Source organism: Bos indicus, chromosome 21 (genome assembly GCF_029378745.1).
Source record: "Bos indicus isolate NIAB-ARS_2022 breed Sahiwal x Tharparkar chromosome 21, NIAB-ARS_B.indTharparkar_mat_pri_1.0, whole genome shotgun sequence".
NCBI lineage: Eukaryota > Metazoa > Chordata > Mammalia > Artiodactyla > Bovidae > Bos > Bos indicus.
Genome location: NC_091780.1, coordinates 28,052,813 through 28,072,942, shown reverse-complemented (window position 1 = coordinate 28,072,942; position 20,130 = coordinate 28,052,813). Strand labels below are relative to the sequence as shown.

The 20,130-nt window shown below is 46.1% G+C and overlaps 1 protein-coding gene across 15 annotated transcripts in view; it reads right to left on the bottom strand.

Annotated features, from left to right (window-relative positions):
- Positions 1-8,559, bottom strand: part of LOC109575654 (uncharacterized) — a 90,627-nt gene extending 82,068 nt beyond the window's left edge. For 6 of the 15 annotated variants that reach the window (XR_011562603.1, XR_011562604.1, XR_011562605.1 and 3 more), the window contains exon 1: positions 8,197-8,559. The gene's annotated coding sequence lies outside the window, so the exon portion shown is untranslated. The other 9 variants (XR_011562596.1, XR_011562600.1, XR_011562601.1 and 6 more) reach the window with 9 other exon arrangements.
- Between the last annotated feature and the right edge of the window lie 11,571 nt (positions 8,560-20,130).

Sequence of the window (20,130 nt, the reverse complement as noted above, 5' to 3'; positions counted from 1 at the left end):
TTCTGAGGGATCCTCAGCTTTTCCATGGTGGTTATTCCAATTTACATCCCCACCAACAATGCACAAGATTTCCCTTTTCCCAGTATCCTCACCAATACCTGTTATCTGTTGTCTTTAACAACAGCCATTCTGACAGTTGTGAGGTGATTATCTCATTGTGGTTTTGATTTTCATTTCCCATTTGATTGTGATGTTAAACAAGCATCTTTTCATGTGCCTGTTGACAATCTGTATGTCTTCCTCGGAAAAGTGTCTATTCAGGTCCTCTGTCCATTTTTCAGTCAGGTTGTTTTCTTAATATTGAGTTTGTGTAAGTTTTTTGTATATTTTGGATATTAACCCCTGATCAGTGTTGGTGATATAGAAAAGCCAGGACCATCATATACTACTGGTTGGAGTGAATTAGTACACCACCTTGAGACTGTTGGCAATATCTGCTAAAGTTAAACTCTGAATGTCTTTTGCTACCAGTCATCCAGGAGGCCTAGAACAAGTTACTGAAGCTCTTTGTGTGCAATAGATGAGGCTAGAGGATCTCACTGGCCCCCTCTCTATTGCAGCATTTTCAGGGGTTCTGAATCACCAGCCTAGATCTACAGGATCATCGGTTTCTGCATAGTTTTAATATATTCATTTCCAAGACATTTTTTCCTAGCTAAGAAATCCCAATGTAAGGGCTGCCTGTCCTAGTTGAAGAAAAGCTTTTACACAAATACTAGTTGCCTATACCAGATGGCAATATCAATGTCCACATAATCAAGAGTGTTTAAAAGAATTTACTGAGACTTCCCTGATGGCTCAGTGGCTAAGAATGTGCCTGCTGACGCAGAGGACATGGGTTCAATCCCTGCTCTGGGAAGATTTCACATACTGTGGGGCAACTAGGCCCGTGCACCATGACCACTGAGCCCATGCTCTAGAGTCTGTGCTCCACAGCAAGAGAAATCATTGCAATGAGAAGCCCATGCACCACAACAAAGAGTAGCCCCCACTCAGCACAAGAGAAAGTCTGTGCGAAGGAATAAGACCCAGTGCAGCCAAAAATAAATAAATAAAGCTGTATGGTTCTCATGATGCCTAAGTGCAATCATTATGCCAGAGAGTTAATTAAGCAAGAGGCATTAACTCTCCCAGACTTCAGACAATACTGCAAAGCTACAGTAATCAAAACAGCATGGTACTGGCACAAAATTAGACATTTGGATAAATGAAACAGAATAGAGGGACCCAAAATAAACCCCTACATCTATGGACAATTAATCTTCAACAAAGGAGGAAAAGTTAGTCTTCTTCAGTAAGTGGTGTTGAGAAACATTTCCTAGATATGTCACTGGACAGTGTGTGTAACCCCACCTGTTCTGCCCCCAACCACACCAAGACGCCCCCATATCTCCAAGGACGCTCAAGCCCCTGACAGTCAGGACCCACCACCTCTGGCTCTGGCCTGCCCAAACCACATTATCCCACCACCAGACATTTGGCCCCCACCCCCATATCAGGTACCACCGCTTCAGCCTGGCCCTCTGCCTGGAGGCTCTTCTGGCCCGAGCTCTAGATGGGCAAATCCACCTGCTCTTCCAAAGGGGTACCAAGTCCCCTGCCCTATGCTAGGTACTCACACCTTCCAGCCTGGGCTCCTCTGGGGCCAGAGTCACACTCAGGGTCTGATTCCCCCCACACTCCCCATCAGCCCCCCTCCACTCCTCTCCTGACTCCACCCAGCTCTAGACAGGGATCAGAATGATGGAACAGAGCAGGCACTTGGGAAATACCTGTTGGATGCACTGCTGGATGGATGGATGGTTGAGTGGATGGACAGGTGCTGGATTGATGGATGGATGGATGGAAGGGTGGATAGATGGTTGGATGGATGTGTGGATGGTTGGATGGATGAGTGGATGGCTGGACGGATGAACGGCTGGATGAGATGGGTGGATTGATGGATGGAAATGGATGGATGGATGGATGGTTGGATGGACAGACAGCTAGATGGATGGATGAATGGATGGGTGGATGGAGAGATGGATGGATGAGAGAATAGGTAGGTAGGTGGATGGATGGATGGATGAGTGGATGGATAGATGAATGGATGGATGGTTGGATGGAGCCCCTGGCAAAGGGGTTCCAAGGTAACTAAAGAGAAGGCACCCACCCCAGCACTAGCACTGCAGAGACCTCACAGATGAGAGGGCTGGGAGGGAATGCTAGGGGCTGCCATTAAAGTGCCTGGCACCTCTTTTTTTATTATCAGACAAGTCATCTCATAATGGATGAAAGAAGCAACACACGCAGAGTTAAGGCAGGGTCCCCAAAGCTGGGAGTGGGGAGAACACTGCCATATGCAGGAGCCCCCAGGGAAGCTCCCTCATTAAGTCAACCCAAGCGAGAGATGTCTGCCTCTGGCGGGTGTGGGGGCAGGAGGGGATGGGTGACACAGCCATTGAAGCTGCACCTTTCTCACTGCTGATTAAGCACTGACCAGCTTGTGATCAAGAAGAAAACTATTCCTTGAGGAAATGCAATTAACTGAAAAGCCAAAAACTGTGAAAGTCCAAAGGAGACACACAATCAAGAGCTCTCAATCTGGAGGGGCTCCTGCTCTGAAGAGTTGCAGCGCAGGAACATTCCCCCAAGAGCAGATGGCACCGTCCACCCTGCCACACACCAGCTCCCTCCTATCTGCCCCATGAAGAGCAAGGAAAGGTCACGAGTAGAATCTTTGCTGCACACGGACACAGAATAAGGCACGTACAGGCGGGGCTGAGGTCAGGTCTGCCTCAGGGACTCACAATCGAGCAGTCAGGCCAGGTGGGCAGCACCAGGACTTGCTCTCTAGCTTGGATCTAGAGATCCAAGGTAGCTCCTGGTGGGTAGGCCTGGCAGGCAAGCTGGGACACACACCAAAAACACACGACTGACACTTAGCAGGCACTCTACTGTAACAGATGTTCATGCACATATTTCTGGTCTTGCTCCATCCTCGCCATAGCGGCTGGCTGGCAAGAAGAAAAGAGCAGGCCTCAATGTGCCCCTCTCAGGAGGAGGCCCTGCCTGGCTGGCAGCTGCTGGGGGCTTCCTGGATCTCCTAATTCCCCACCCCATAGCTGTCACCGGCTCTGGGTGACACGCACAGATATCAGAACACATGGGCCATCATCACACTGGAAGACCCAAGAACACAAACCGCGTTTCACTGGAGCAATGTGCACCCTTACTGCCCAGTGGGGGTGGGGTGGGTTGAGAAATCCATCACTGCTAAACACAGGCATTGGCTCAGCGAACAGGTCTCCTAGTTTGCAAATAATGGATTTTTCCAAGACTTTGACAGACCAACCCGGGAAAACTACACAACATTTCTTTTTCCAACTTTAAACTTTTCTTTTGTATTGGGGTATAGCCAATTAATAATGCTGTGATAGTTTCAGGTGAACAGCAGAGGACTCAGCCATACATGTACATAAAAATCTCTCATAGTAAATGTTACAGGCTATTCAATCACAAACACCAAAAATGAGTAAATAATCAGATGTGGTATTTGTGGGCCCCAATAAGAAAGACCCATCACGGACAAAGAGCTCCACAAACTGAATATTGTAGAATATGTCCAGTCTACAACCACTGTCGATGCCCAGCAACATCGATACACCACTGCTTTATTTTAAAAATAGCTCTTTGGAGTAGAAAATTAGGTCTGGAATTAAATTTCTGTACCTGTGTTAAACCATATGCTAAGAGTGAACCACGTGAATTCACTTTGTTAGTATTTAATTATGCTTCCAGAGTTCAAAACCTGAGTTGGTCAATGCATCTGTCAAACAAATTAGGCAATTTCTAAATCTTTCCCCCTTTCTTGGTAGAAAAACCCATTGAGGTTTGAGTATAAACTGCTTGAAATACCATTTTTAGTCAGTAAAGTCTGTGTTAAGGCAAAACAACTCAAGGTGTCATAAAATGTATCAAAACCAGAAAATAGCTAGGCTAACGACTTATTAGTCATGAGTTTGAGCAAGCTCCAGGAGTTGGTGATGGACAGGGAAGCCTGGCATGCTGCAGTCCATGGGGTCGCAAAGAGTCGGACACGACTGAGCAACTGAACTGAATAACTATTACATATTACACCAGAACACAAGAAATATGCCAAAGAATGTAAAACAAAACAGCTGTATACCCTAGTTTCTATATTTTCATCATACTACAAATGGTTCAGCTTTGCTCTAATATGTATTTACATTATAACTGTGCAAGAACTAAGAAGCATATGCTTCTATCATTTTATGACACAAAGCCTCCTTGTAAATTATAAATAAAAATTGCTTTAAAAAATCTAGTACTTTTTATTCCAACCACTGAAATGTAAAAAGTATTTCACTTGTTTATCCTTTATGGCAACTTACAAACTGAAATAAAAAAGAAAAAATTAACTTAGAAATACTGAAGGAAAAAAAAAAAAAAGACTACCTGAGTACAGTTATCTTTCAAAGACAAGCTCTACACGGAAACTCTTTAGTGGCCAAAATGAGCCTAATGAGCCTCTTGAAAAGAACATCATTTAAGCCTTTAGACCACTTAAGTATTCAAAGTTATACTGCTGAACAGTCATAAAGTCACTTGTTGGGAGTTAGTCCAACAAATTTGAAAAACCATACGCACAGAAGCTCACCCTAAACCTTAAATCAATGGGCTAGATAAGCTATCCAAGAATAGCTAACAAAAGTTGTAGTTGTGCTTTCTCAAAGTCTAACTAGTCAAAAAGCTAAAATGCAAAAACAAATTCAGTTAAAGAAAAATACTTACACCACATTATTTTAAAAGTTCATTAGTTTACACAAGTCAATAAGTTATTCTGCTGCAGATTATCAGCAACCAGCAAAGTAACAGATGAAAAAAATCTTGTGTTCTTCTTGTGAGCTAAGTCGTTTCAGTCGTGTCCGACTCTTTGTGACCCCATGGACTGCAGTACACCAGGCTTCCTAGTCCATCTCAAACTCATGTCCATCGAGTCTGTAAGGCCATCCAAGCATCTCATCCTCTGTAGTCCTCTTCTCTTCCTGCCTTCAATCTTTCCCAGCATCAGGGTCTTTTTCAATGAGTCAGTTTTTCGCATCAGGTGGCCAAAGTATTGGCACTTCAGCATCAGTCTTTCCAATGAATATTCAGTACTGATTTCCTTTAGGACTGACTGGTTGGATCTTCTTGCAGTCCAAGGGAGTCTTCTGCAACACCACGGTTTGAAAGCATCAATTATTTGGCGCTCAGTTTTCTTTATAGTCCAACTCTTACATCCATACATGACTACTAGAAAAAACCATAGCTTGGACTAGATGGACCTTTGTTGACAAAGTAATGTCTCTGCTTTTGAACATGCTGTCTAGATTGGTCATAGCTCTTCTTCCAAGGAGCAAGCATCTTTTAATTTCATGGCTGCAGTTACCATCTGCAGTGATTTTTCAGCCCCCCAAAATAAAGTCTGTCACTGTTTCCATTGTTTCCCCATCTATTTGCCATGAAGTGATGGGCCTGGATGCCATGATCTTAGTTTTTTGAATGCTGAGTTTTAAGCCAACTTTTTCACTCTCCTCTTTCACTTTCATCAAGAGGCTCTTTAGTTCTTCGCTTTCTGCCATAAGGCTGGTGTCATCTGCGTATCTGAGGTTATTGATATTTCTCCCAGCAATCTTGATTCCATGCTTATATATGCTGTACCATTGTTTAACAAGAGAAACTTTCAAGTTTAAAAAAGAATCATGATAAAAGCTTTACCATCATTCATATTTTCACCATTACAGAAGCTCAATTCTTCTTCAGTGTTTTAATAAAGGTGTTAGTTCCAAAAGAATATTCCTTTTTCCTTACAAGAAAGGAACTAACTAACTAACCCATGGGGTCACAGCACTGCCAGGCTTCCCTGTTTTTCACTGTCTCCTAGAATTTGCTCAAATTCATGTCCACTGAAGTCTGTGATGCTATCTAACCATCTCATCCTCTGCAGCCCTCTTCTCTAATTCACTGCTTGCAGCAGCACATGGATACACCTTTACTCTATCTCCTCTCCCACTATCATTCTGCCAGTTTAGAAGTAAAGTACTTCCTCCAGAAAGCCATCCTTAACTATCCCAAATCTGTGTCATTTTCCTTCGATGTCCTACATCGAGGATTAATTTTTTGTGCCATGGATCCTTCACAGTCCGGTTGTCTTTGGGCCAGAATTTTTCTACAAACATGTAAAACAGTACTACAAAAGAAACCAACTGTATTGAAAGAGTTATAAAAACATTTAGAATATCATGTGCTGTGGTATTCTATGAGCTCCTTCATTGCTACAACAAACATTTAGCTGCTGATCCACGAGCTACCACAATTCTGAAATAAGGAACAGCATACATTACACCTGAATGTATCTCCCACAACTTTATGCTGGGATGTGAAAACATACAGCTAATACTACTGTGGGAGGGTTGTTTTGCTTTTTTGTGGGGGAGGAAATCTAGTCATAACTGAACTACAAATTTTAGTTAGAAAATAGAAAAAGCTTTCTCCCGTCAAAGTTCAAGGGGTGTTCTGAATTATAAACACCCTACATCAAGAATCCTTGCTCTGAAACATCTGGTTTAAAAAAAGCAATCCACAGAAGTAGTCACATAGCTTCTCCGAGTGGGAGAAAGCAGGTATTAAGAGTCAGTTATGGGGAAAACAACCTCGGCAACCTCTTAAATATTCCATAGTTACAATACACTTGGGTTTTGTGTATATGACTAAAAGTAATTCTAACACACATCAAAGTTTGAAAATTCCTACAATTTTTTGCAGACATCTTGACATCCATGGTAACTAACACGTACAGCCATAATGCTGCTGCTGCTGCTGCTGCTGCTGCTAAGTCGCTTCAGTCGTGTCCGACTCTGTGATAATGAAGGATAATTTTAAAGTTGCTAGCCTTACAAAACTTCACTTCCACTTTAGTTTACTGTTAAGTCTCCAACGTAAATTAATAGATAAAGTAATTGTGAAAATTACAGAGCTGTCTTCCCCTGGAAATCAAGCTCTCTACAATCAGATGGCATCCCACTCCAGTACTCTTGCCTGGAAAATCCCATGGACGGAGGAGCCTGGTGGGCTGCAGTCCATGGGGTCGTGAAGAGTCCTACACGACTGAGCGACTTCCCTTTCATTTTTCACTTTCATGCAATGGAGAAGGAAATGGCAACCCACTCCAGTGTTCTTGCCTGGAGAATCCCAGGGACGGGGGAGCCTGGTGGGCTTCCGTCCATGGGGTCACATAGAGTCGGACACGACTGAAGTGACTTAGCAGCAGCAGCAACAGTCAGCCTACACGTTGATGGGAGACAGTAAAAACTCAACTTTCAAATCACTGTTAATCAAATATTACCGCAATTAGCCAAACCACTGCCGTACTTAAAAGGCTGACATCAAGGTAACGGGACTTCTAAATGAAAACATATTAAGGCAGTTTTCAGTTATTGTTTTACTAATCCACAGCGCGCCGAGAGCGCGCTCACGTTCCCATAGGACCTTGGCACTCGGCTTTTCGGACGGCAAAAGGATACCTTCGGGAGACACAAAGCCGACTCGGATGCTCGCGCTTTTTCTCCTGTCCCCACCCACCTCCACGCCGGCCACTGCAGAAGAACCGGTTCCTGCTCCGAGGCGGGGGAAGAAGGAGACACTCCTCTGCCCTAAAGCCGCGTGTGCAGCCGCAAGCCGGGAACCTAGGCGCCGGCGCCTGTGATGGGGCGGCCATCTTAACACGCAGTTCTCCCAGCCGGAGGCGCAAAGCTCACGCTCTCCGCGAAGTACCCCACCTCCCGGCTCCGGCTGCCCCGGAGCGACAACCCTCGAACGCCCAAGCGGACGGGGGAGCCCGGCACGGCGCCCGAAACAGCCGCCGCCGCCACCCTACAACAGATTACCTTCTCCGCGCCCTCTTCCTCTCAACGACAATCACGGTACCAAGGCTGTGCCACGTGGCAAGGGCTCCCTCTCCCACTCTAACGCCTGCCTAACGCTTCCGCCTCCCAAAATATTTTTAGCCTCACGACGCACAGAAATACCCCGCCGCGATGCGCTTCCCCCGCACAAAGCCGTGCCCACCGGGTCCCCAGGTCGCGACCCCCGCCGTCTCCGGCCCCGTCTCTCTCCGGCGCCGTTAGGGGCCTTTCCCCTGGGGTTCAGACTCACCCTCCTGGAATTTAGTCTCCAGGTCCTGCTTCGGAGTCATTTATAAGTGATTCACCGCCGCCTCCCTCCTTCTCCCACCTGCCGCAACTACCACCCTCTACTCTACCCCACCCAGCTTCGTGTCAGAGGCGCCATCAGGCACCGCCAACTTCACATACTAGGCCGGATTTGCCACCGCCCGCAGAGCCCATCTCCTCAACCCAGGCAACCGCTGGTCCAGCCAACGGCTACCCACCGCGCACGGGCCCCTGCGCCCGCGCCGACCGGGGCACGCCGGGATTGGTAGTTCCCACGCCCTTGAGGCGTCCCGCGGGGCGCGGCAGGGTCCGAGGCCTACCCTCTTCCTCCACCCTTTATGCCCAACCCCCAACCCCGCCCCCGAGTCGCCTGCGTTTTTCAGTTCAGTTCCCTTCAGTCGCTCAGTCCTGTCCGACTCTTTGTGACCCCCATGGACTGCAGCACACGAGGCTTCCCAGTCCATCACCAACTCCGAGAGCTTGCTCAGACTCATGTCCATGGAGTCAGTAATGCCATCCAATCATCTCATCCTCTGTAGTCCCCTTCTCCGCCTGTCTTCAATGTTTCCCAGCATCAGGGTCTTTTCCAATGAGTCAGTTCTTTGCATCAGGTGGCCAAAGTATTGGAGTTTCAGCTTCAACATCAGTCCTTCCATTGAATATTCAGGACTGATTTCCTTTAGGATGGACTGGTTGGATCTCCTTGCAGTCCAAGGGACTCTCAAGAGTCTTCTCCAGCACCACAGTTCAAAAGCATCAGTTCTTTGTTGCTCAGCTTTCTTTATAGTCCAACTCTCACATTCATACATGACTACTGGACAAACCATAGCTTTGACTAGAAGGACCATTGTTGACAAAATAACATCTCTGCTTTTTAATATGCTGTCTGTTGCTGCTGCTGCTAAGTCGCTTCAGTCGTGTCCGACTCTGTGCGACCCCATGGACGGAAGCCCACCAGGCTCCCCCGTCCCTGGGATTCTCCTGGCAAGAACACTGGAGTGGGTTGCCATTTCCTTCTCCAATGCATGAAAGTGAAAAGTGAAAGTGAAGTGGCTCAGTCGTGTCCGACTCCTAGCAACCCCATGGACTGCAGCCTACCAGGCTCCTGCGGCCATGGGATTTTCCAGGCAAGAGTACTGGAGTGGGGTGCCATTGCCTTCTCCGAATATGCTGTCTAGGTTGGTCATAACTTTTCTTCCAAGGAGCAAGCGTCTTTTAATTTCATCTGCAGTGATTTTGGAGCCCAAGAAAAGAAAGTCTGTCACTGTTTCCATTGTCTCCCCATCTATTTGCCATGAAGTGATGGGACTGAATGCCATGATCTTCCTTTTTTGAATGTTGAGTTTTAAGCCAGCTTTTCCACTCTCCTCTTTCACTTTTATTAGAGGCTCTTTAGTTCCTCTTCACTTTCTGCCAAAAGGGTGGTATCAGCTGTGTATCTGAGGTTATCGATATTTCTCCCAGCATTATCAATAACCTCAGATACGTGTAGATGACACCACCCTTATGGCAGAAAGTGAAGAGGAGCTAAAAAGCCTCTTGATGAAAGTGAAAGAGGAGAGTGAAAAAGTTGGCTTAAAGCTCAACATTCAGAAAACTAAGATCATGGCATCTTGTCCCATCACGTCATGGCAAATAGATGGGGAAACAGTGTCAGACTTTTTTTTTGGCTCCAAAATCACTGCAGTTTGCAGCCATGAAATTAAAAGATATTTACTCCTTGGAAGGAAAGTTATGACCAACCTAGATAGCATATTCAAAAGCAGAGATATTACTTTGCCAACAAAGCTCTGTCTAGTCAAGGCTATGGTTTTTCCAGTGGTCACATATGGATGTGAGAGTTGGACTGTGAAGAAAGCTGAGCACCAAAGAATTGATGCTTTTGAACTGTGGTGTTGGAGAAGACTCTTGAGAGTCCCTTGGACTGCAAGGAGATCCAACCAGTCCATCCTAAAGGAGACCAGTCCTGGGTGTTCATTGAAAGGACTGATGCTGAGGCTGAAACTCCACCTCATGCGAAGAGTTGACTCATTGGAAAAGACCCTGATGCTGGGAGGGATTGGTGGCAGGAGGAGAAGGGGACGACAGAGGATGAGATGGCTTGATGGCATCACTGACTCAATGGACATGAGTTTGAGTGAACTCCAGGAGTTGGTGATGGACAGGGAGGCCTGGTGTGCTGTGATTCATGGGGTTGCAAAGAGTCGGACACGACTGAGCGACTAAACTGAACTGAATCTTGATTCCAGCTTGTGCTTCATCCAGCCGGGCATTTCACATGATGTATTCTGCATATGAGCCAAATAAGCAGGGTGACAATATACAGCCTTGACATACTCCTTTCCCAATTTGGAACCAGTCCATTGTTGCATGTCTGGTTCTAACTGTTGCTTCTTGACCTGCATACAGATCTCAGGAAGCAGGTAAGGTGGTCTGGTATTCCCATCTCTTGAAGAATTTTCCACAGTATGTTGTGATGTACACAGTCAAAGGCTTTGGCGTAATCAGTAAAGCAGAAGTAGATGTTTTTCTGGAATTATCTTGCTTTTTCGATGATCCAGCGGATGTTGGCAATTTGATCTCTGGTTCCTCTGCCTTTCCTAAATCCAGCTTGAACATCTGGAAATTCACGGTTCATGTATTGTTGAAGCCTAGCTTAGAGAATTTTGAGCATTACTTTGCTAGCTGTGAGATGAGTGCAATTGTGCAGTAGTTTGAACATTCTTTGGCATTGCCCTTCTTTGAGATTGGAATGAAAACTGACCTTTTCCAGTCCTGTGGCCACTGCTGAGTTTTCCAAGTTTGCTGGCATATTGAGTGCAGCATTTTCATAGCGTCATCTTTTAGGATTTGAAATAGCTCAACTGGAATTCCATCACCTCCACTAACTTTGTTCATAATGATGCTTCCTAAGGCCCGTTGACTTCACATTCCAGGATATCTGGCTCTAGGTAAGTTATCACACCATTGTGGTTATCTGTGTCATAAAGATCTTTTTTATGTAGTTCTTCTGTGTATTCTTGCCACCTTTTCTTAATATCGTTTGCTTCTGTTAGGTGCATACCATTTCTGTCCTTTATTGTGCCTATCTTTGCATGAAATGTTCCCTTGGTATCTCTAATTACAGCCTAGATTTGATTTTACATTATTGTCAGGGCGAGGGAAAGCGAGGCTTTGCCTAACCCAAACAAAAGAAGGGGAAAGGCCCAGTTGCAGAAGTCTATAGGCAATATAGAACTGCAACGATGTGGGCTTGGGAATGGCCAGAGAGAAATAGCAGCTTCTGAAGCCCCTTGTCAATAGCATTTTGAGCAGCTTCTGCACAGGGAAGCTTCAGGGGCAGCAATCTGGCCAGAAAGGGGGTAGGTCATGGAATCTGCCTTTGGATGTTTCATCATTCAGTAAGCTCACTGCCATTTTATTTGATGGGACTGATGGCCATCTGTGGAGTCCTGCACCTCCCGTTCTCCACCAGAGTCCTGCGGAAATGGGATGAAGTGGGCGATACTGGGCAGGCTGAGAAGTTGACCTCTGGCTTTTTGAGATGATGGAGCTCTGCCTGCCACTGAAAGAAGCGACCATGAATAACACTACATGATACCGACGTCGGGGTTATGTACCTGTCTTACTTATGCAATTTTTTGTCACTTAATTGTTATTAGGTGACAGTTAGGTGCTGTTATTGAATATACATGAGTCCGCCTGCAATGCAGGACAAGCGCAACCCGTAGGTTCACTCCTTGGGTGGGGAATATCCCCTGGAGAAGGAAATGGCAACCCACCCCAGTATCCTTGCCTGGAAAATTCCATGGACAGAGGAGCCTGATGGGCTGCAGACCATGGGGTCACAAAGAGTCGGACACGACTGAGAGACTGAGCACAGAGTTTAAAGGAATTTTCTCCTGTCATTCACCTGTTCAAAAAATCCTTAGTTTGCTTAACTGCAAAATGGGGAGAATAAGACTACCTTCCCATCGGTTTCCTGTAAGAATTGCACAGACAGGCTGAATGATGAACTGGTGCTCAACAAACGGTTAAGCATTATTAATGTTAATAATAATAAATGTTAAGCACATCCTAAAGTCCTTACCTCGATGTTTGAAGTCCAAACAGCCCCCAACTGTCCCTCCAGGCTTTATTCTTGTCCTCACAGCTTTCTAAACCCTGATGTGAACAGGCTGTGCACCCCATGAATTCCAGACCCCTCTTCATTTATCTGACTACAGTTTCTCCTTCAACTTTCCCTTAATACAACCCCTTCTCTGACCACAGAAATCCACAAAGAACCCTCACTCCCTTTTTCTGTATAGCATCTGCTCTGCACTACTCCTGAGAATATCAAAGAAAGAGGCAGGGGCCTCCTTGCGACCCCACCACCACACCAAAACTCTGAGGTACATGTCTTGTTTTAACATTTTGAACACAAAATATTTTGAAATCATTGAAAAAGTGAAAGTTGCTCAGTCATGTCCGGCTCTTTGCAAACCCATGGATTATACATTCCATGGACTTCTCCAGGCCAGAATATTGGAGGGGGTAGCTGTTCCCTTCTCCAGGCCATCTTCCCAACCCAGGGATTGAACCCAGGTCTCCCACATTTCAGGTGTTCTTAAACATTAAACACCTCCCTATTCCCCCTCTGCCCCTGGTAACCACAATTCTACTTTTTAAATATTTATTTAATATTTATTTATTTGGCTGCACCCAGGGCTTCCCTGGTGGTTCAGCAGTAAAGAACCCGCCTGCAATGCAGGAGACCTGGATTCAATCCCTGGGTTGGGAAGAGCCCCTGGAGAAGTAAATGGCAACGCACTCCAGGATTCTTGCCTGGAGAATTCCATGGATAGAGGAGTCTGGCAGGCTACAGTCCATAGGGTCACAAAGAGTTGGACATGACTGAGCGACTAAAATCACTCAGTCATGTCCATCACAACCTATCTGGCTGTGCCAGGTCTTAGTCGAGGAACTCAAGATCTTCCATCTTTGTTTCAGCATGTCAGATCTAGTTCCCTGACTAGGGGTTGAACCCAGGGCCCCTGCATTGTTAGCATGTAGTCTTAGCCACTGGACCACCAGGGAAGTCCTCCTGCTTCCATCTTTTGACTCCTGTGGATCATGCTACTCTGAATGTGGTGTACAGATATCCAGTCGATTCTCTGCTTTCAGTTCCTTTGGGTATCTATGCAGAAATGGAATTGCTGGATCACATGGTAATTCTATGTGTAATCTTTGGAGGAAGTTCCTTTGGAACTTTACCCTCTATTGTAAGTCACCTCCTAGTGCTGGCCTCTGTTTCTTCTTCTACAAAATATGAGACGGAAGGGAAAGATGAAATGAGAGCAGAGGCTGAGATAAGGCAGGGCTTAAGGAGGTCTACAGAGAAGGCAATGGCACCCCACTCCAGTACTCTTGCCTGGAAGATCCCATGGACAGAGGAGCCTGGTGGGCTGCAGTCCATGGAGTCGCTAAGAGTCGGGCTTGACTGAATGACTTCACTTTCACTTTTCACTTTTATGCATTGGAGAAGGAAATGGCAACCCACTCCAGTGTTCTTGCCTGGAGAATCCAAGGGACAGAGGAGCCTGGTGGGCTGCCGTCTATGGGGTTGCACAGAGTCGGACACGACTGAAGCGACTCAGCAGCAGCAGCAGCAGCAAGGAGGTCTAAGAAGCTCAGGAATTTGTGAACACCTGGGAAAGGGAAGTGAAAGTGCTAGTCATTCAGTCATGTCCGATTCTTTGTGACTCCATGGATTGTAGCCCACCAGGCTCCTCTGTCCATGGGATTTTCCAGACAAGAATAATGGAATGGGTTGCCATTTCCTCCTCCAGTGGATCTTACTGATCCAGGGATTGAATCCAGGTTTCCTGTATTGCAGGCAGATTCTTTACCGTCTGAGCTACCACAAACATGCTGGTTGCCCTTCCTTGAGTCTCACTGAGTGTTAGGAGGAAAGCTTTCCTTATTACAAAAAGGAAACACACAACTTGATTTCCACTGGATATTGGGCCTGGAGACCCCTAGAGTTGGAGGGTGGAGGATGGGTGGCCAAGGTTGCACCAGTTGGCCTGGCGGCATGGCTGGGACCCCTCTGCTTCACTGCATCCCAGTCCAGCATTTCCTCCTCTTCTCCCTCCAGTTCTCAGTTTGCCTGTCTGTATTCAGAAGAAGGTGAAGCCAGGGTTGAAGCATGTCTGCAATCCAAACACTCTTGAAATTGTAATAAGGAAATTGCCTTGAGAGGAACTGTAGCATCTTCCAGTATCAACCATGGACATGGCTGAGATGAGCACTCTGAAGACCCTGGTACTCCTGTCTTCTCCTCCCTCTGGGTGTACTAGCCGAAGCTAAACCCCACTCCTTAGTGGTCTGGGGAGATCTTTGTAGCCAATACCACCTTTCTGCTATTTCCCTTAAAACTCTCCAAGGTCGTGCACTGCCTCAGGATCAAGCCCCAGGTGCAAACACCTTAACAAGACCTGTCTGATCCTGGCCTGATCTTGCTTCAGTCTACCTCTCTGGTCTTGATTATCCATCCCCTCCTGCACTAGATGCTCCAGCCACATTGGGCTAGAAAGAGCAAAGCCCAGTGGACTTTCAGGCTTCCAGGATGCCACATGTACTTTTTGTTTTTCTTCCTTTTCTCTTGGCCATACTGCTTAGCATGCAGGATCTTAGTTCTCCAACCAGGGATCAAACCCACAGCCCCTGAAGTGGGAGTGCAGAATCTTAACCACTGGACTGCCTGGGAAGTCCCTCACAGTTAACATTTAAAAGACAATGTGAGAGATGGGAGGTCCAGAGATGATGGCCCAGCATTGTCCTCAGTCTTGGTTGGCTGAAAAGGAATTAATTATCATTGGAAGGGCTTGGTGCTCCAGGACCAGGCAGACATGTGAAGGGACCAGGGCTGCCTGAGAGACTAGAGGTCTGACCTCAGGGGAGCCACTGCCAGGCAGGCAGGCCCAGCACCACCAGCTCTTCTGACTTTATGTAAAAAGGAACCAGAAATCTGGATTTCAAGCATAAAGCCCTGATTTACAAATGTTGACAACTCTTTTAAAATGCCAGTATGTGTCGACTGAACAAAACCCACCTGCAGGTCACCTGTAACCTGCAGACTGCCAGTCTTCACCTCTGGAGTGGACTGAGTCAGTCCTTGAACCTTGCAGGATGGGTTCAGTGGGTGGGTACAGGCCTCCATGCCCTCCTGCTGTCTCAGATCTGGTGGGAAGAGTCCTGCCACCAAGGGTGAGAGCAGGTGCCCCGTGCCTATCACCAAAGACACCCCTCCCTGGCAGCCAGCACCTCCCACCCTGAGTCCCCCAGTCCTCAAGGAATTAGCACCTGATCTGGTGGGTCAGACCAGGATGCCAGGCTAGGACATAATGGGGGTGGTGGCTCAGGCAGTGATGGGAGGGGAGCAGGTGGCAATAGTGAGTGCAGAGTCAAGTCTAGAGTCCAGCCTCGTGTCCGTGTCCCTGGGGGTTATTCTGAACCCCTCACCCTTTGTCTCTGTGGCCAGTGTTTCTCATAATAGTGTCAATTTGATCTCTTGTGTCTGAAATTTGTAGTGTATGTGTTATTGACACTTTTATCTTTTTGTTTTCTTTTTTACAGTATGAAAGTGAATGTGTTAGTCACTCAGTTGTGTCTGACTCTTTGAGACCCCATGGACCCACCAGGCTCCTCTGTCCATGGGATTCTCCAGGCAAGAACATTGGAGTGAATAGCCATTCCCTTTAGGGGATCTTCCCGACCCAGGAATTGAACCTGGGTCTTCTCATTGTAGGCAGATTCTTTACCATTTGAGCCACTGGGGAAGTATCTTTTACCGTATAGAGCTTCTCATTTAGTTTTCCAAGTGAACATTAAAATCAGCTTGTCTGACTGCAAGAAGGAAAAAAAGTGCTTCTATTTCTTTTGGGATCATATTAAATCTACAAATGAGCTTAGGAATAAACAATGAGTACAAAGTCTTCCACATTTAGGACATAGTGTGTGAGGTTCTACTTGTGTGCCTTTTGACGATAGTATCATTTTCCCATATATGTGTTTCACACATCTCAAGTTCACTTCTCAATACTTTTGCTTTAATTAACATTATAAATTAAATATGCTCTTTCATTATGTCTTCTAACTTCCTTTTGTTTCTTGTCGTTGTTCAGTCATGAAGTCGTGTCCTACTCTTTGTGACCCCGTGAACTGCAGCATGCCCATATCCTTCATGTTCTTCACCATCGCCTAGAGTTTGCAAACTATGTCCATTGAGTTGGTGATGCCATCCAACCATCTCATCCTCTGTCATCCCCTTCTCCTCCTGCCCTCAATCTTTCCCAGCATCAGGGTCTTTTCCAGTGAGTCTACTCTTTGCATCAGGTGGCCATTGGCCAATGAGTTCTTTAGATCAGTCCTTCCAAAGAATATTCAGGGTTGATTTCCTTTAGGATTCACCGGTTTGATCTCCTTGCCAGTTCAAGGGACTCTCAAAAGTGTTCTCCAGCACCACAATTTAAAAACATCCAGCTTTCTGCATGAAGGCTATTTTTCATGTATGTCAATTTTACATCCTTTTTGTTCATGCTGTTCACAGACTATGCCTGGCCGTCTGCCTCCCCCTTGTGGGGACATGGGTGCATTGCCCATTCTGGCCCCTGTGATTGGATGCACCCTTTGCCTCAACTGCCTTTTACCAAAACTCCATTTGTTCTTGACCCACTGGAACTCGTCTTCTAGTAATCTTCTCATGAAAGATCCATCCATTTGACTAGTATTTCCAGAACTCATACATGTTTTTAAAGGATGTGTCCATAGCCTTTATCCATGAAGAAATAGCCTCAGTTCAGTTCAGTTCAGCCGCTCAGTTGTGTCCAACTCTTTGCGACCCCATGAACTGCAGCACGCCAGGCCTCCCTGTTCATCACCAACTCCCAGAGTTCACTCAAATTCGTGTCCATCGAGTCAGTGATGCCATCCAGCCATCTCATCCTCTGTTGTCCCCTTCTCCTCCTGCCCCCAATCCCTCCCAGCATCAGAGTCTTTTCCAGTGAGTCAACTGTTCGCATGAGGTGGCCAAAGTACTGGAGTTTCAGCTTCAGCATCATTCCTTCCAAAGAACACCCGGGACTGATTTCCTTTAGAATGGACCGGTTGGATCTCCTTGCAGTCTAGCCTAGATGGGTGTAAACATTTCTCAGCTCACACCTCTTTATTTCTTTCAGTATCTTGTAAATGTGGCCCCCTGTGTCTTCAAGCATTGAATTTGGCTTCCAAGAAGTATGTTACCAGCCTGACTTTCTTTGTAGCTAACATATTCAAATAATTCTCTTTGCCTTTAAAACTTAATAATATTATGAGGCTATATCGTGGTGTCAATTATGTTAGGACAGTTTCCTTATATACAGTGTGCCCTTTCAGTGTGTAGATCGAGTGTTTACGTCAGAAGTTCTCTCTTTTGAAAGGCTAAATCTGTGAGTGCTGGTCTTAGATTTCTCTTTTAAAACTGCCATCTCCGCTGCTCTTGATTCTCCTCCACTTTTCCCTAATTGAATATCCAAGATCACTCTATGATGGCTAACCATTTTTGTCTCTTCTTTTCCAACACAGACATCATATATTTTTATTTTATTCTTTTAATTATTTTAAAAAATTTTACTGTTGGAGTATACTTGCTTCACAATATTGTGTTAGCTTCTGCTATACAACAACGTATATCAGCTATCTTTATACATATATCCCTCATTTTGTTTCTTCTTAATTAATGAAAGGATATTAAGGGGATTGTACATTTTAAATTCTTTTAATATTTACATTTGTGTGCAAGCATTTTTTTCTGAAATGATGAGATAAAGCCGAATATATGTGCATGGTGATTGTTGTCGTTGTTTAGTCGTTAAGTTGTGTTCGACTCTTTGCGACCCCATGGACCATAGCCCACCAGGCTTCTGTGTCCATGGGATTTCCCAGGCAAGAATACTGGAGTGGGTTACCACTTCCTCCTCCAGGGGAACTTCCTGATCTGGGGATTGAACCCATATCTCCGTGTCTCTTGCATCTCCTGCACTCATAGGCAGCCACCTAGGAAGCCCTTCTTTACCTCTAGTCTCTTCTGTGCCATTTGCCTTTAGCCTTTAGTTCATTCCCGTGTGGCTCAGCTGGTAAAGAATCCGCCTGTAATGTGGAAGACCTGGGTTTGATCCCTGGGTTGGGAAGATCCCCTGGAGAAAGGAAAGGCTACCCTCTCCAGTATTCTGGCCTGGAGAACTCCATGGATCTTGTAGTCCATGAGGTCACAAAGAGTCGGACACAACTGAGCGCCTTTCACTTTTACTTTAGTTTATTACTCTTCTATTTTGTTCACTTTACTAATTTTCATTTTTTACAGTCCTTACTATGCTGGCTGTCCCTGTTCTCTCTCTGCTCTCTTGTAACTGGATTTCATCTCTGAAATTATTTTAACCTTTTTTTTGTTTGCTTTTCCCCTGAGTTTAGTCAACTCTTGTTTCACATCTCCCTGTGGGCTCATACATCTCTGCTTCTAGGTTTTCCTTCACGGATGGGATGCTTTAGTGCTAAATTAAAGCATAATATACCCCTTTGAGAGACAAAGCAAAATACCCTGTTTAATTTGAGGTTGAACCCCACTTGATGTTCCTTTAAAGACAATACGAAATAAAATAAAATGAATTAGAAGTTTAAAACACATTATTAGCAAACTGTGCTAGAGGGTGAAACCTGTACCTGGATCACCTGCCATGCATGACAGTCACAAACCCATGTGGAACCCACAGAAACTGCTCCTAACAGACGACTGTTCTAGAACAACGTTTCCCAGATTGGCTTGATTTGAAGGTCCATGGAGGATGCTTATTTAGAGTACTTGGCATGGAACTCTGCTCAATGTTATGTGGCAGGGATGGGAAGGGAGTTTGGAGGAGAATGGATACATGTATATGTAAGGCTGAGTCCCTTCGCTGTTCACCTGAAACTGTCACAACATTGTTAATCAGCTAGACCCCAATACAAAATAAGAAGTTCAAAAGAAAAAAATAGAGTCCTTGGGTCCGTTTCCTAGACACTCTGGTTGGGTTGTCTGCGGCGTGGGGGCCTGCAGTGGGCGCCTTTACCAAGCGCTACAGGGAGCCATGCGCCCCATCTACAGAGGGAGCCTCTACCCCCTGCCCCCACCCACGGGTGGGATGCTGCGCCAACCCTCCCTGTTGTCGTGGTGACTCTTGGAACTTTGGGAGTGGCTCCTGGGAGTGGTCTAAGGGCGGTTGTTTGGGAGCCAGCCCGCAGTCTCCCTGGGCGTTGACTCGCCGTAGTTCAGCCCTGGGAGGGGCGGCCTGTGTGTCACACCACACCAAGGCAGGACCTAGCCAGTCTGCGGCAGAGGCAGGGCAAGCCGCCCTTTATCTCCCAAACCTGAGCACAGTGCCGCCCAGCTCCATCCACCTGGAAAGGAAAATCCGGGGGCAAACCTGTTTTTCCTTTATGGGGGGAAGGGCGTGGGGTGGGGATGAGTTGAAGAGGATTATCTGTGTAACTTTGTCAACACTAGAGGGCAGCACTGAGCCACTGTTTCCGATTTACAGGAAAATCCGCTATTCATGGTATTCGATCTTGGATTTTTATGTATTTATTATTTATTGATTTGCCTTTCTTTTTATGCTATGACACCCTTGTCATGAATCTTCGGGAAATGACACCAGACTCAAGGCCAGCACCTGGGGGTGGGGAAGGGGAGGAGAAGTAAGGAAGAGGACGTCAGGTATACCTCAGCAGGAGACTGGTCCCGCTTCCTGGAGTGGTGCCGGGGGGGCTCAATGTCAGAGATGGGGTTCTTGGTGCCAAAGGAAGAAGCATGCAGGAGACCCCAGGTGCTCAGTCAGGATGGGAGAGAGGTGCTCCAGGGCAG